The sequence below is a fragment of the Cervus elaphus genome, chromosome 20, assembly GCF_910594005.1.
Source record: "Cervus elaphus chromosome 20, mCerEla1.1, whole genome shotgun sequence".
Lineage (NCBI taxonomy): Eukaryota > Metazoa > Chordata > Mammalia > Artiodactyla > Cervidae > Cervus > Cervus elaphus.
In genome coordinates, this window is record NC_057834.1 from 93,928,375 (window position 1) to 93,942,658 (window position 14,284).

General features: G+C 37.1%; 1 non-coding gene across 1 annotated transcript; it reads left to right on the forward strand.

Annotated features, from left to right (window-relative positions):
• Nucleotides 1-6,493: 6,493 nt before the first annotated feature.
• On the forward strand, nt 6,494-6,600 carry LOC122678471. The gene has a single exon (XR_006336142.1). It is a non-coding gene; the product is annotated as a U6 spliceosomal RNA (small nuclear RNA).
• The last annotated feature ends 7,684 nt before the right edge of the window (nt 6,601-14,284 follow it).

Here is a 14,284-nt window from a genome sequence, read left to right on the forward strand (position 1 = left end):
TATATTAGAAATCAAAAGTGGAAGAGACCTTGGGAAAAACAGTTGATTGACTGTCTGTTTCTCAAACAAGAATCAGAAGTGTCTATATAGAAGGGGCTATACTTTGTACAACTCCACATTCTCCTCTTCGATCAAAAAATGCTGAACACAAGTATTGTTCTTGCTGTTGTTCAGTAGTTAAGTCGTGTCCAACTCTTTGTGAACCCATGGACGGCAGAATGTCAGGCTTTCCTGTCCTTAACAATCTCCCAGAGTTTGCTCAGATTCATGTTCATTGAGTTGGTGATGCTATCTAACCATCTCAATATTTAATAATTGAATCAGAGTGGGAAACTGTAACTTCCCCCTCTGAGCTTCCATGTTTATAACAATATTACATAATTATGTTTTCACAATCTTTGAACATTCTGTTCCTTCTCCCAGGAATGCCCTCCCTCTGCACTTCACTTGACTATTATCTAATACCCCATGCCATCTCTGCATCCTTTGGCAGAGACAATATTTAAATGCTGTTCTTTTTCATAGGTTGTTGCCAGGAAGGGGATGTCCACTCAGCTTCCACATTTCCCAGGTCCATTTGTATCTTTATTAAGAAGATGTGGCAAGAATACACAGAAGAACTGAACAGAAAAAGTTTTAATGACCCGGATAATCACGATGGTGTGATCATTCACCTAGAGCCAGACATCCTGGAGTGTGAAGTCAAGTGGGCCTTAGGAAGCAATACTACAAACAAAGCCAGTGGAGATGATGGAATTCCAGCTGAGCTATTTCAAATCCTAAAAGATGTTGCTGTGAAAGTGCTGCACTCAATATGCCAGCAAATTTGGAAAACTCAGCAATGGCCACAGGACTGGAAAAGGTCAGTTTTCATTCCAATCCCAAAGAAGGGTAATGGCAAAGAATGTTCAAACTACCACAAAATTGTACTTATTTCACAAGCTAGCAAGGTAATGCTCAAAGTCCTTCAAGCCAGGCTTCAACAGAATGTGAACTGAGAACTTCCATATGTACAAGCTGGATTTAGAAAAGGCAGAAGAATCAGAGATCAAATTGCCAACATTCTCTGGGTCAAAGAAAAAGTAAGGGAATTCCAGAAGAACATCTACTTCTGCTTCATTGACTACATGAAACTTTTTGACTGTGTGGATCACAACAAACTGTGGAAAATTCTTAAAGAGATGGGAATACCAGGCCACCTTACCTGCCTCCTGAGAAATCTGTATGCTGGTCAAGAAGCAACAGTTAGAACCTGACATGTAACAACAGACTGGTTCCAAATTGGGAAAGGAGTACATCAAGGCTGTATACTGTCACCCTGCTTATTTAACTTATATGCAGAGTACATCATGAAAAATGCCAGACTGGATGAAACTCAAGCTGAAATCAAGATTGCCAGGAGAAATATCAATAACCTCATATTCAGATGACTCCACCCTAATGGTAGAAAGTGAAGAGGAACTGAAAAGACTCTTGATGAAGGTGCAAAAGGAGAGTGAAAAAAACTGGCTTAAAACTCAACATTCAAAAAACTAAGATCATGTCATCCAGTTCCATCACTTCATGGCAAATAATTGGGGGAAAAATGGAAACAGTGACAGACTTTATTTTCTTGGGTTCCAAAATTACTTTGGATGGTGACTAGAGCCTTGGATGCTTGCTCCTTGGAAGAAAATATGTGACAAAACTAGATAGTATTTTTAAAAGCAGAGACACAACTTCGCTGACAAAGGTCCTTATAGTCAAATCTATGGTTTTTCCAGTAGTCATGTAAGGACATGAAAGTTGGAACATAAAGAAGGCTGAGCACAGAAGAACTGATGTTTTTAAATTATGGTGCCTAAGAAGACTCTTGAGAGTCCCTTGGACAGCTAGGAGATCAAGCCAGTCAATCCTAAAGAAAATCAACCCTGAATATTCATTGAATGGGCTGACGCTGAAGCTGAAGCTCCATACTTTGGCCACCTTATGTGAAGAGCCAACTCATTTGAAAGGACCCTGATGCTGGGAAAGTTTGAAGGCAGGAGGAGAAAGGGGTGACAGAAGATGAGGTGGTTGAATAGTATCACAAGCTCAATGGACACAAGTTTGAGCAAACTCTGGGTGATAGTGAAGGACAGGGATGCCTAGCTTGCGGCAGTCCGTGGGGTGGCAAAGGGTCAGGCATGACTGAGCAGCTGAACAAAAAGCAATAACTTAACTGATGCATGTGGTATCTCAGGGAAGTCTTCTACATCTCTTCTATCAAAGAAAATTTAACTATGTAAATCAAGGAGACCACTGACCGGAGTTTTCATCTACAAAGACATTATGCATCACTGTAATTTTATCAATTGGAAAAGAACCTCCTCTCAGGAATAGCACTTATATGAGTGGAAGGATATATTTTTTTTAAGCTGCTTGTCTGGGTGGCGGGGCTTGGGGGTGGCCAGGAGGCTATTGAGAGTATGCACAAATAGTGAAAGTTCTTAAAATGGCCTTATAAGAATGGTGGGTCTGATTAATTGCGTATTTTCTGTTTCATGGGGGGATGCACACCGTGATCAGAAAAGAGTGGCTCAGGGCAATACTAAGAACAAATACTGTCCCCACGCAGTCCTTCTCAAACTGATTCTGTGTAGTACTCAGTCTCAATGCAGATTATACATTGAACAAACATTTTTCTATCATCCTCTAAAACTGTGTTAAATTTTTGACCTCACAATTCATTCATTTGTCTAAATTTGGACTTATTCTTATGTACCGTGTGGTGTACTGCATGATATCCATCAATACTATTTATATATACACACACACACACACACACAAGTGCCTTTTCTAACTGTGTAAGAAACAAATAATGTATTTTATGGAACATAGTAGGCTTGAAATATTTGTTCAATGATTAACGACATAGTAAGACAATTTATTCCACTACTGTAAAGGTAAATATACTCCCATAGTACAAACTGGCAGAAGCATTAATAAAGAGAGGGTGTTATTTACCTAAAGGAGTAGACCAATAGAAAGTACTATCACGTAGGGCTTAAGCATTTGGACTTCAGAACAACTGACTTTTTTGCTCCACCCTGTCTAACCCTTGTTGTCTGTGACCTTGAGGAAACTACACAAATCATCATCACTTTCATTTTAATATATGCCACATAGTGTTTAATGAGATTCGAATGAGATAATTTAAGTGCTTGGTGTACTATATGTTATTTTAAAAACTATCAATACATGTTAGCCATAATTAATATTATTTCTTGAAGACAATTTATGGACTCCCAACTAAATTCTTTGTTCAAAAAAATTCTGTATTTGAAACGTATTTAAACTGTTAGTCCTTTCCCCATCAATTGTTAACTGTATATATTAATATTAAAATTATATAAATTTATAAAATGGGTTTTTTGACCCTCACAATGTGCAAACCTCATTTCATAGACTTATGATGTCTTCAAGTTTCTCTTCTGGAGAAAATGAGAAATGAAGATAACACATCTGTTATAGTGACCTATGCTAAAATAGATGGGCTACAAACTTGATTGCTAGCTCCACTTTTGCCATCAAGTTGCTAATCATATTTGGGGAAGTTATTTAACCCTTCTGAACTAGTTTGCTCCTCTAAAAATGACAATCAGAGAAATAGCTCTTTTCAAAATTCAACTTAAAGGAAAAACTAACATGAATGATTTTAAAGTGTTTTCTCAATATAAAATTCACATAATGTTCCAGCTATCGTAATAACTCTGTATGTAGACAGAGTTACTAAACTTATCTTTGTGAGGATTTCATATTGTAAGTAAAGGTCAAATCACTACATAGTATACCTGAGACTAACATGATATTGTATGTCAACTCTATTTCAATAAAAAGAAGAGAGTTAACTTTTACAAGTGTATGTTTCCATTTCTAATCACTATCTGCTACAGTGATTACCAGGAAAACGAAGTTGATGGAGTAATTGATTGATTGATTGATCACTTCATTACATTAATCTAGAAATAGGAAAAATATGATCTTGTACCTCACCTGAAAGACATCTGCATCAAATCCTCCTCCACTTTGCAGTATAAAAGTGTGCTTATGTTGAAGTGCCTCATTTACAGGAAAAAATAGCTCCCTGCCAAAAAAGAGCAATGTAACATAATTACTCTTGGCTTGGAAGCCTACTATTAGTTTATTCAATGACTTTCTCAAATGGTGCTGGGAGAATTTGACATGAAACATTTTTGTTAGAAAAAACATCTCTTAGCTTATGTATAATATAGACACAGAAGAAAAATGTGAACAGTGGGAATAAGCCTACATTCAACAGTGACAAACTACTTGCCACAGAAATTTCTTAGGTTTAAAGTCCCTGGTTGTATTCTTGGGTTATGAGTGAGTGGTACACAATATTACGATACATTCTAACATCAAACCGGTGACTCTCTTCTGCTTGATCATATAACCAGTTACCTAGCCATTCAGACCTACTCAAATAGGGCAAGGGGATGGTATCTCATAGAAGGGAGAAGCAGGTGAGACATAAAAGGATCAGTACTTGGATAAAACCAAACATCTAGAGTGTTGCATTTTTATTGTGAGATATCTGAAGAACACAGTGACGATTTTCAAAGCAGCAAAACAATAAATATGTCAACATGAAACTCTTACAAACTCTTGCTAACCAAAATTTATTAACATAGAAGTTTATGGCTCAAGTCTGTGAAATTTCAATGCCCCTTTATGAGGCAGTACAAAGTACTTTGGGCTTCCCTCGTGGCTCAGACAGGAAAGAATCTGCCTGCAATGCAGGAAACCCAGGTTCAGTCCCTGGGTTGGAAAGACCCATGGGGAAGGGAATGACTACACACTCCATTATTCTTGCCTGGGAAATCCCACAGACAAATAAGTCTGTTGGGCTACAGTCTATGGGGTTGCAGAGTTGGACACGACTGAGCAATGAAGCACACACACGTTCATAAAGTACCTTAGATTTGAGGGTCACATAGCCATTGGTTTAAATACTGTTTCATCGCTTGCAATAATGACTTAGGGCAATTAACTTAATCTCCCCAAGTCTCATTTTCTTAATGGGATAAAAAGAATAATAATAGTTCTAATTCTTGAATTATGAAAATTAAATAATAAGATGATAAAATTTTCTCAAGAAGATGGTATATATCAATTCCTGATACATCATTTTTATAGATACAATTGACAGTGTTAGATAGACAGGTGTGAGGCACAGCATAGTAGTTGTCCATGTGGGCAAATTATGCTACAGTTTAAATGGGACATCAAAGGAATCCAGCAATAGTGCTTTCAGGACTGGCAAGTACAAAAGAGAGTCGTTTTCTCTATCGAAGCAGGGACTAGAGTACATGGTAACACAGCAGCAGGTTAGTTATTGAAGTCATGTTTATAGGACAAACAAGTGAAAAACTGATTTACAAACATAGGTTTCCAGTGATAAAAGAGATGTCAAATATTTATTCCCATATTCATCCCATGGATGAAAAAATAAGTTTGGAAATGTAATTGACTTGCGCAAAGTTGTACAGTGATATTGGGTCTAGGATTTTAAGCCAATTGAAAGAACATATTTCTAACTACTGTACAATATTGTCCATCATATGTAAAGGTGGAACTAAGAGATCTCAGTTTGGGTAATTACAAGGATAACACATATAAAACTAATAGTACAAGTCTAACATGGGAACAGACATAGCTATCTAGTAATCCCTGATTGAAATGGAACATACACTTGAGAGTTTTACATCTGAAAGCTCAGGAGGGTACAAGGAGTGATATATATTAAACCACAAAAAAAGGACAAAATTACCTCTACTAGTATTACTACATCTGCAGCAGCTATTGTTACTGATAACAATAATAATAATAATATGACTAGTAGCATTAATAGAAATGTATTGCCCAAAAAGGGGGGAAGGGGAAATGTTAGTCCTACTTCCCTCTATTGACCATTGTGGTAGTGATGTTAAAAAGAGAAAATTTTAAAAATGGGTTATGATCAAAATTTAATTATCATAATAGTTAAAAGCATGTTATATAGAAGATTTAATTTGAAGATAATTTTTGAAGCATTGATATAATTAGCAAGAATTAAGTCTATTCTGTTTTACCACTGGGAGAAATCTAGGAATAATAGGTAAAAGGAAATAATATGTTGGAATTAACCTATAAGAATGTTCTTTTAATAAAGGGGCTCAGAAAATTATAAATAATAATTTAAAACTTGCTAGTACTGTGTATGTTTTGATTTCACTTATTTACATTGATTCCCCTGGGAGGTTAGGGGTACTGTTTAGGGGATTAAAGAAGACAACATGGAAGAGATTCAATCAGATATTTATGATCTCTCCCTAATATTGAAGCCTCCTTCCCTAATTTAACTGACCAACTTTACTTACTGATCCACATCTTTAATGCTGTAAAAGTACAAAATATTTTAATTTTTGTGTCATCAAACAAAATGGAATTGATTAAAAAGTATAATACTTACATGTTCACTTCAGCAGCAGATATACTAAAATTGGAACGATACAGAGAAGATTAGCATGGCCCCTGCGCAAGGATGACATGCAAATCTGTGAAGCATTTTATATGTTTTCATGCTCAGGATTGCAATTTCTGGAATTTATTGTGAGATGGGATTTTTACAAATCTCTGCCAAACTTATCTCTTTGCTTAAGACTTTCCACTACTATATGTATATGTATTGCATCATGTGAAAAAGTTTTGAAATTAAAATGAATAAAAAGTAGTTCTTCAACCAACCATGAGGGAAGATAGATGGGCAAAGTTGGCAAAATATGAGTATGCAAAGAAAATCCCATTTTGAAAATATTAAGGCTTAAAAATAGAGACTGTAATGTTATTCATAACTGTGCTAGACCAATATGAAGAAATAGATGTTTCCTCTTTTTGAGAAATGTATTAATGTAACTAAAATATATTAAGACTTTTAAAAAGAAAGTATAATACTTATTTTATATATGTACATATATGGTCAATCAGTTATATACTCTGAATTATTTCACTTGTACCGAGAGACATGTTTTGAATGTTTCCACAAGGTGCCCTACAACAGCTCGGAGAAGCACACTGGAGTCTCATTTGATCACCCTCTTGTTCAGAACCACTATCTTCAGTGTGATTTCTCAGGAAATCATACACTCTGGGCACCTCACTATCTGTTCCATTTTGTGCCTTTTGCTGGAAGGCTTTCTTCTTCCTGAATTCTATATTTTGGCATGTCCAAGAATTCCACCCCATTATTGTATCTATTCACACTTATCCCCAAGTGACTTCCTCTGTTTGCAGATTTAATTTCTATCTATACACTGACAGCTCCTGGCATATCTGCAGTTCCTCCCTCTCCTTTTAGCCTATCTAACACTGGCTTGTAGATGTCAAAGAATCATGTCAAGCATAACACTTCCAATCCCTCCATTCTCTCCCAATTTCCCCCGTTCTGAAATAGTTCCACTATTCACTCAGTTTATGTGGTCCAACTGAGACATATGTGTTCAGTCATGTCTGACTCTTTGTGACCCCATGGACTATTGCCCACCAGGTTCCACTGTCCGTGGAATTTTCCAGGCAGGAATACTGGAGTGGGTTACCATTTCCCTCCCCAGGGGAATCTTCCTGACCCAGGGATCGAACCAGTGTCTCTTGCATTTCCTTCATTGGTGGGTGGGTTCTTTATCTGCTGAGCCACCAGGGAAGCTGGTCCAACTGAGGGATCAGTCTTTACACCTCTTTGTAATCACTCAATCTAATCCATTGGCAAGTGCTTTTGACTCTAGCTTCAAGTCACACCCTGACAACAAGCACATCTGATAACTCTATCATCATCCTGGCCAAGTCACTGTCATCTCTCACACTGACTGTCACTACAGACTTCTATCTCTTTCACTCATACCTCCTATTGCTAGTTTCATGTGCAGCAACCAGAATAATCTATTAAAAAATAAATCAGATTATGTCAATCTCCTGCTCAAAAACTGGCATGACCTTTTATAATCTCTCATGACTCAGGATGAAATCCAAACCCTTTATCACACTCTACAAGACTCCGTACAATCTAGTTCCTGCTTATCTTCCTGACCTCATCTCATAACACTCTCCATTTTATTCTGCTCTAGCCACTCTGGCTTCTATCTGTTCTCTCTGTTTGCAACACTATTTATTCCCTTAGATCTTCAAAAGTCTCTCTCCTTTTCTTCACTCAGATCTTTGTTCAAAGTTACCAGTTCAGAGAAGCCGTCCTGTTGATTCTTTAAAATAACACCTCTACCAAACCCCCTTCTGTAGCCATCTGTCACCTTATCTTTTTTATGTTCCTCATAGCACTAATTATTGCCCCCACATATATTTATTTATTGCTTGTTTTCTGACTCTTCCACAGAACACTAGAATAAAAATTTCAGTAGGACAGTAAGAATTTTCTGTTTGTTTTAAACACTATTATATGTCTAAAAATTAGAACAGTACTTGGCACATAGTAAGAATAAATTGAGTTAAAAATTATCAGTGATAAGAAATTTGGTGTTATATGAACTCCTACCAGATACTAAATAAAGGATTTATGTTAATGAAAATTCGGGCTAGATAAAGCATTGCTTCACCTATATTTCCCATAGGATTTCTTCAAAGGATTTCATTACTGTGAGAATTTGAACATATACCCTTCTGACAATCAGATAATGATATTTCCAACAGCACAGGAGCAATACTCAGAAGATGATACAAGCCCAAACCTATGAGGCCATTTGCTGCACTGCTCTGAGAGGTTTCCAAGGTTCCTCTGGCGTGTGTCCCCTCTTGTTGTAGCTGATTTTGTTTGAGTCCAAGAGCATTCCTTGGCTATTGGGCTTTGGCAAAAGCGGAAATTCCACCCAAACTCAATAAGATGCTTGTTACTGCAGATGAGGACACCCAACCCAATAACAACGTGCATATCTGGAACTTCTTTAGAATCTACCTGTTTAAGGCAAAATTGTCTTAGATATAAAACCAGTTTGTACTGAATCCATATCTAAATATTTTATTCAGCCCAATACTTGTATATGTATTTTTGATATCTTAGCTTTTTTAATTCTGATCAGGTTATATTTTTACCTGGTAAATTTGACTTTTAAGGTTTCTTCTACAGTCTATCTGCTTATACAGTTTAAGCTTTAAAGTGAAGTCACTCAGTCGTGTCCGTCTCTTTGTGACCCCATGGACTGTAGCCTACCACGCTCCTCCATCCATGGGATTTTCCAGGCAAGGGTTCTGGAGTGGGTTGCCATTTCCTTCTACAGAGGATCTTCCAGACCCAGGGATCGAACCCGGGTATCTACCATTGTAGTCAGGCCCTTTAACATCTGAGCCAACAGGGACAGAATCCAAGTTTAAGCTTCATTTGTCTATAAAAGAAAGTCAGTAGTGAGAGGCAAAACACAAGGTCAATAAGTTTCAGCCCAGAACCGGCTCCAGGTTCAGCAGGTCTCATTAAACTAGAGTACTTCAGACAACCTTAGCCCTTGTGTCATCTTTCAAGATCATGTGAGACTCTCTCCTCAAGCTTGTCTTTGTCTCCGTTAGAACCACTCTGTTGCGTCAGTTCCTGCATCCCTCTCACTATCAGGATCATTTCGCTTTGGTGAAGGGCAATTTCAAATTTTAGAGGAAAAGTTTTGGAACTTTTAAATATGGACAGAAATGTTCATTTAAGAGAGGCCTTGGAACAAAAAAGAATACAATTCTGAGTATGCAACGGTTTGCCTTCCTTAAATAGCATGACTCTTTGCGACCCCACGGACTATAGGAAGGTCAGAGACACAGCCGTCCATGGGGTTTTTCAGACTAGAATACTGAAATGGGTTGCCATTTCCTACTCTAAGGGATCTTCTAAGGGATCTTCCTGACCCAGGGATCGAACCCATATCTCTTGGGTCTCCTGCATTGGCTGGATTCTTTACCACTAGCACCACCTGGGAAGCCCTTAAATAGTATGAGGAGGCTCTAGGATATGACCTGAACCACAATATTGTTTCCCTAAAGACTTCCAAGAAAAAGACAAGAAAAGAGGCAAATTCAGTTCTACCTTTTCTATTTGTATCCTATCTTTCCCTGACTTCCACTTCCTCCAATCATAAATTTAATTCAATCTCATGGACTTCTTAATCTTTTTCCCCCTCTTTTTCATGAAGATTTCCTGAAATTAAACTACCCATGAAGGAGATTCCTGGTACATGAACTTCAAGCTCCATTTAGTACATCTCTCTGTGACATTATTAAGGACTTCTCATATCTCAGGACACAAGGGAAAAAAGTTTATTACAATATTCAGAGTCTTCCTAGGCACATACCCTTGAGGCTTCCTTAGCCTCTATCAATGTGCACATCTTTTCTTAAGGCCAGGAAGTGCAAAAACTTGTCTGGAAAAAGCTAGTTGCAGGGTCTGAAAAGGACTTGGGGTTGATGAAACAATCTGAATGAGTTGGGCCAATTTATTTTAGGAGCTATATCTCAGAGATTGCTAAATAAAATTGGATCTTTCCTTCAACCTCACAAACAATGAAAGAGTGAATCTATAGAAGAGCTCAGAGATAAATTAATTAGTGCCTTCAGATAATGTTCAGCATTAGGCTTGGATACTGGCATTTCCATTACCTCTCCAACATTTTTATAGATGGCCTAAAACCAGAAATTGCTGATCTAGTAGGTAAAGAAAAGATTGGATGGCATATCACCCCATTATACAAATTTTAGCCTTTGGCAGAATGCATTGAAGAATATTCACATAGGAAAAAGACAAAAAAAATCTAAAATTCTTATGGATTTAAAAATAATAAATGGAGGTGTTCTAACTTAAAAAAATAAAAATAAAAAATATAAACCCCCTGTGTAACAAGATCACTGCTGGTTTCATATGCAAAAGGAACATTGGGTAATAAGTGTTTCCATCTTAATAAAATACAGAAAAGAACTATAGATACCTGAGGGTTAGGGAGGGGCTCCAAGAGAGATTATAGTATTCAATTTCCAATGATTCTGCAAAACCAACCAGGAGAAGCAGCTCTCAAAATGCAAGGGCAGAAGCAAGACTTTCTAAATGACATAGGTGATATTCTGTGAACTATAAATTCTACCACTATTTTTATACCTCTCTTAGGAATCTTCAGACTACTGACATGGTAGATTTTTCAAATACCACTCAAGAGTCTTCCACTCATCGAGCAGGCAACAATAACTTTCGGCACTCTTGTGGGCCAACTTTCATTCTTTATTTGTGAGAATACAAATTTATTCTTGAGAGATTTTTCCGAAAAGAACTAACAAATCAAGTCTTTTTCAGGTAAACTGTTTCCTGAAATACCTGACATTTCCTATACAAAGCATACACTAGTAGTTCAAGTGGATGTTTTTCAATCTTGTGTCCTCAATCCAATCCCAACTGGAGGAATTTCTTGAGGTCCCTGATACCCCATGCCAAGACTCACTGATATCTTAAAAATATTAGGGGCTGATCCCATTTAAAAAATAAGTAATTTATCCAAGCTTTTACCCAAATTTGCTCAATATCCCTTGAAACCTAAAGCAAGGAAAGCTCTAATTCTATCACGGAATATATTGATATGTCAAAAAGGGACACTTTTTTTCTTTATGTTATCAACTACAATATTCTTATATCACTTGTAGGGGGAAAAAAAAAGACCTAATATATATAGACATAGATTTGTGCAAGATCATAGTGTTATAAATAAAATGTGATCTACTATTTCTCACTGGCCCCCAAACTCAAACATCACTTTGTTTTCAGTACTATCTAAACTCATCTCCTTTAGTATTATGTGTTTGTACTGTTTCCTTCTACTATCCTTCTAAATTTCAAGCCAATATTTATTTGCCTTGTCATGGGAAAATCAATAGCATGCCAAGTGTATTATGTGTAAGTCACATCACTTGTGTCCAACTCTTTGTGACCTCAGTCCGTGGGATTCTCCAGGCAAGAATACTGGAGTGGGTTGCCATGCCTTCCTCCAGGGAATCTTCCTGACCCAGTGAACCTGAGTCTCTTCGTCTCCTGCCCTGGCAGTGGCTAGGTACCACTAGCGCTACCTGGGAAGCTGATGTACGGAAGCCCTCTTCTACTTCTCTCAATCAAGATCTATACATGATAAAATTTCCTTGTGAATTCTCTCTTTTATAATATTTAGATAGATGGCCTACTGTAAAGCCCGAGATAAATTTATAATTTCCAACTATTTGTTAAATGCACTAATTCAGAAAGGTCTTCCCAGATGGCACTAGTGGTAAAGAATCTGCTGGCTGATGCAAGAGATGTGGGTTCAATACCTGAGCTGGGAAGATGCCCTGGAGTAGGAAATGGAAACCCACTCCAGTGTTTTTGGCCTGGAAAATTCCATGGACAGGGGAGCCTGAAGGACTAGAGGCCATGGGATTGCAAAGAGTCAGACACAACTGAGCAATCATGCATGCATGCATTTAATTCAGAAGAGATACAAAGAAAATGCAATTCTATCAACCAAAGTTCATTATTGAGAACACAATATATCCCAAGAGGTACATCCCTAACCTCTAAGAGATTGTACATATCTGGAATTTTTCTAGATCAATTCCAAAATCAGCTCTGGGAATTTTTTTTTATCATTAGCTACCAAGAGTATTACAGATATTTTTCTAGGACTTCATCTGATTTATATCATTGATCTCCAAGTTTTGAATTCTATTCAGGAGAAAATAATCATGACAAAGCTTTTGGTAAGGAGGAGTCAAACTAGTTCAATGGTCAACTGCCAACTTTAGGATTGCCTAATTACCACACATTCTCTTCCTTTTTGATCATTTATAATCTAGTCAGACACTAGATGTATTTTGAGGTATAACAAATGGAACATATTCTTCTTTTTAAAGAGATACAGTAGCAGCTACAAAGTTTCTGGAATCTATGGTAGACTTAGTTGTTGTTTCTTCTTGCTGTGCTACTGTTGACAGAAAACACTAAGGACTCCTCAGTTAGTTGGATTACCTCCTATGAAACACTATTGCCTTCCATTTTTTGTATCACTATCCCTTGTTAAATCCTAAACCCAGTAATTCTCCTTCCCTTACCTGAGGGAGAAGAATCCTATTGTTATCAATTTTTAGGTTACAATCTAAGCCTTATTCAAAGCTATTGAAAATTCTTTAGGAAAAGCCTGATTTAATTTTATTTGCTAATGCTACTTACCTGAAAACAAAGTCTGAATATTGTCAATATACAAAAAGACTCCCACACAACTTATCTCAGTTCAAAAGTCTGAGTTGATCACTCTCGCTTAGGTTTTCCAGACATTTTGTTGAAACATTTATAAAGCACACTACTGCCCTATCTTCACACTAACCCCAAGAAAAATCCTAATTGAAAAATGGATCATTTTAAATAGGAACTGGCAGTGTTACCCAGTTTATCCACACTCATTTCACCCTTTCATTAACACTTTTATTCAGTCAACAGTATTTCTTGAGCGGCTACATTATATCATTGTTGAAAGTTTCAGAACATAGGTTTATTGTTTTTCCCCAGTTGTTGAGATATAACTGACATATAAAACTATATACATCTATACACCATAATGTATATTATGGTAGTGATTACTACCATCAGCTTAGTTAACATTTATTATTTCTTGTAGTTACAATTTTTTCTTGCGATGAAAACATTTAAAATTTACTCTCTTAGCAACTTTCAAATATACAAAACAGTACTGTTAACTGTGGGCTTCCTAGGTGGCGCTAGTGGTAAAGGAACCAGCTTGCAAATGCAGGAGACTTAGAGACACAAGTCTGATCCCTGGGTCGAGAAGATCCCTGGAGAAAGAAATGACAATCCACTCCAGTATTTTTGCCTGGAAAATTCCATGGACATAGAAGCCATGGGCTACAGTCCATGGGGTCTCAAAGAGTCAGGCACAACTGAGCTCACACACACACCCTGATTACTATAGTCATCATGCTGTACATTACATCTCCAGAATTTATTTATTTTATAACTGGAAGTTTTTACCTCTCAGCTTTTTTCTCACCCAATTTCTCCGCTGCTCGCCACTGCCTCTAACCACTAATCTGGTCTCTTTCCATGGGTTTATTTTTTATAGATTCCACACCTAAGTGAGATAATATAGTATTTGTCTTTCTCTGACATTTCATTTAGCATAATGTCCTCAAGATCCGTCCATGTTGTTACAAATGGTAGGATTCCTTCTTTTAATAACCAAATAGCATTCCACTGTGTATA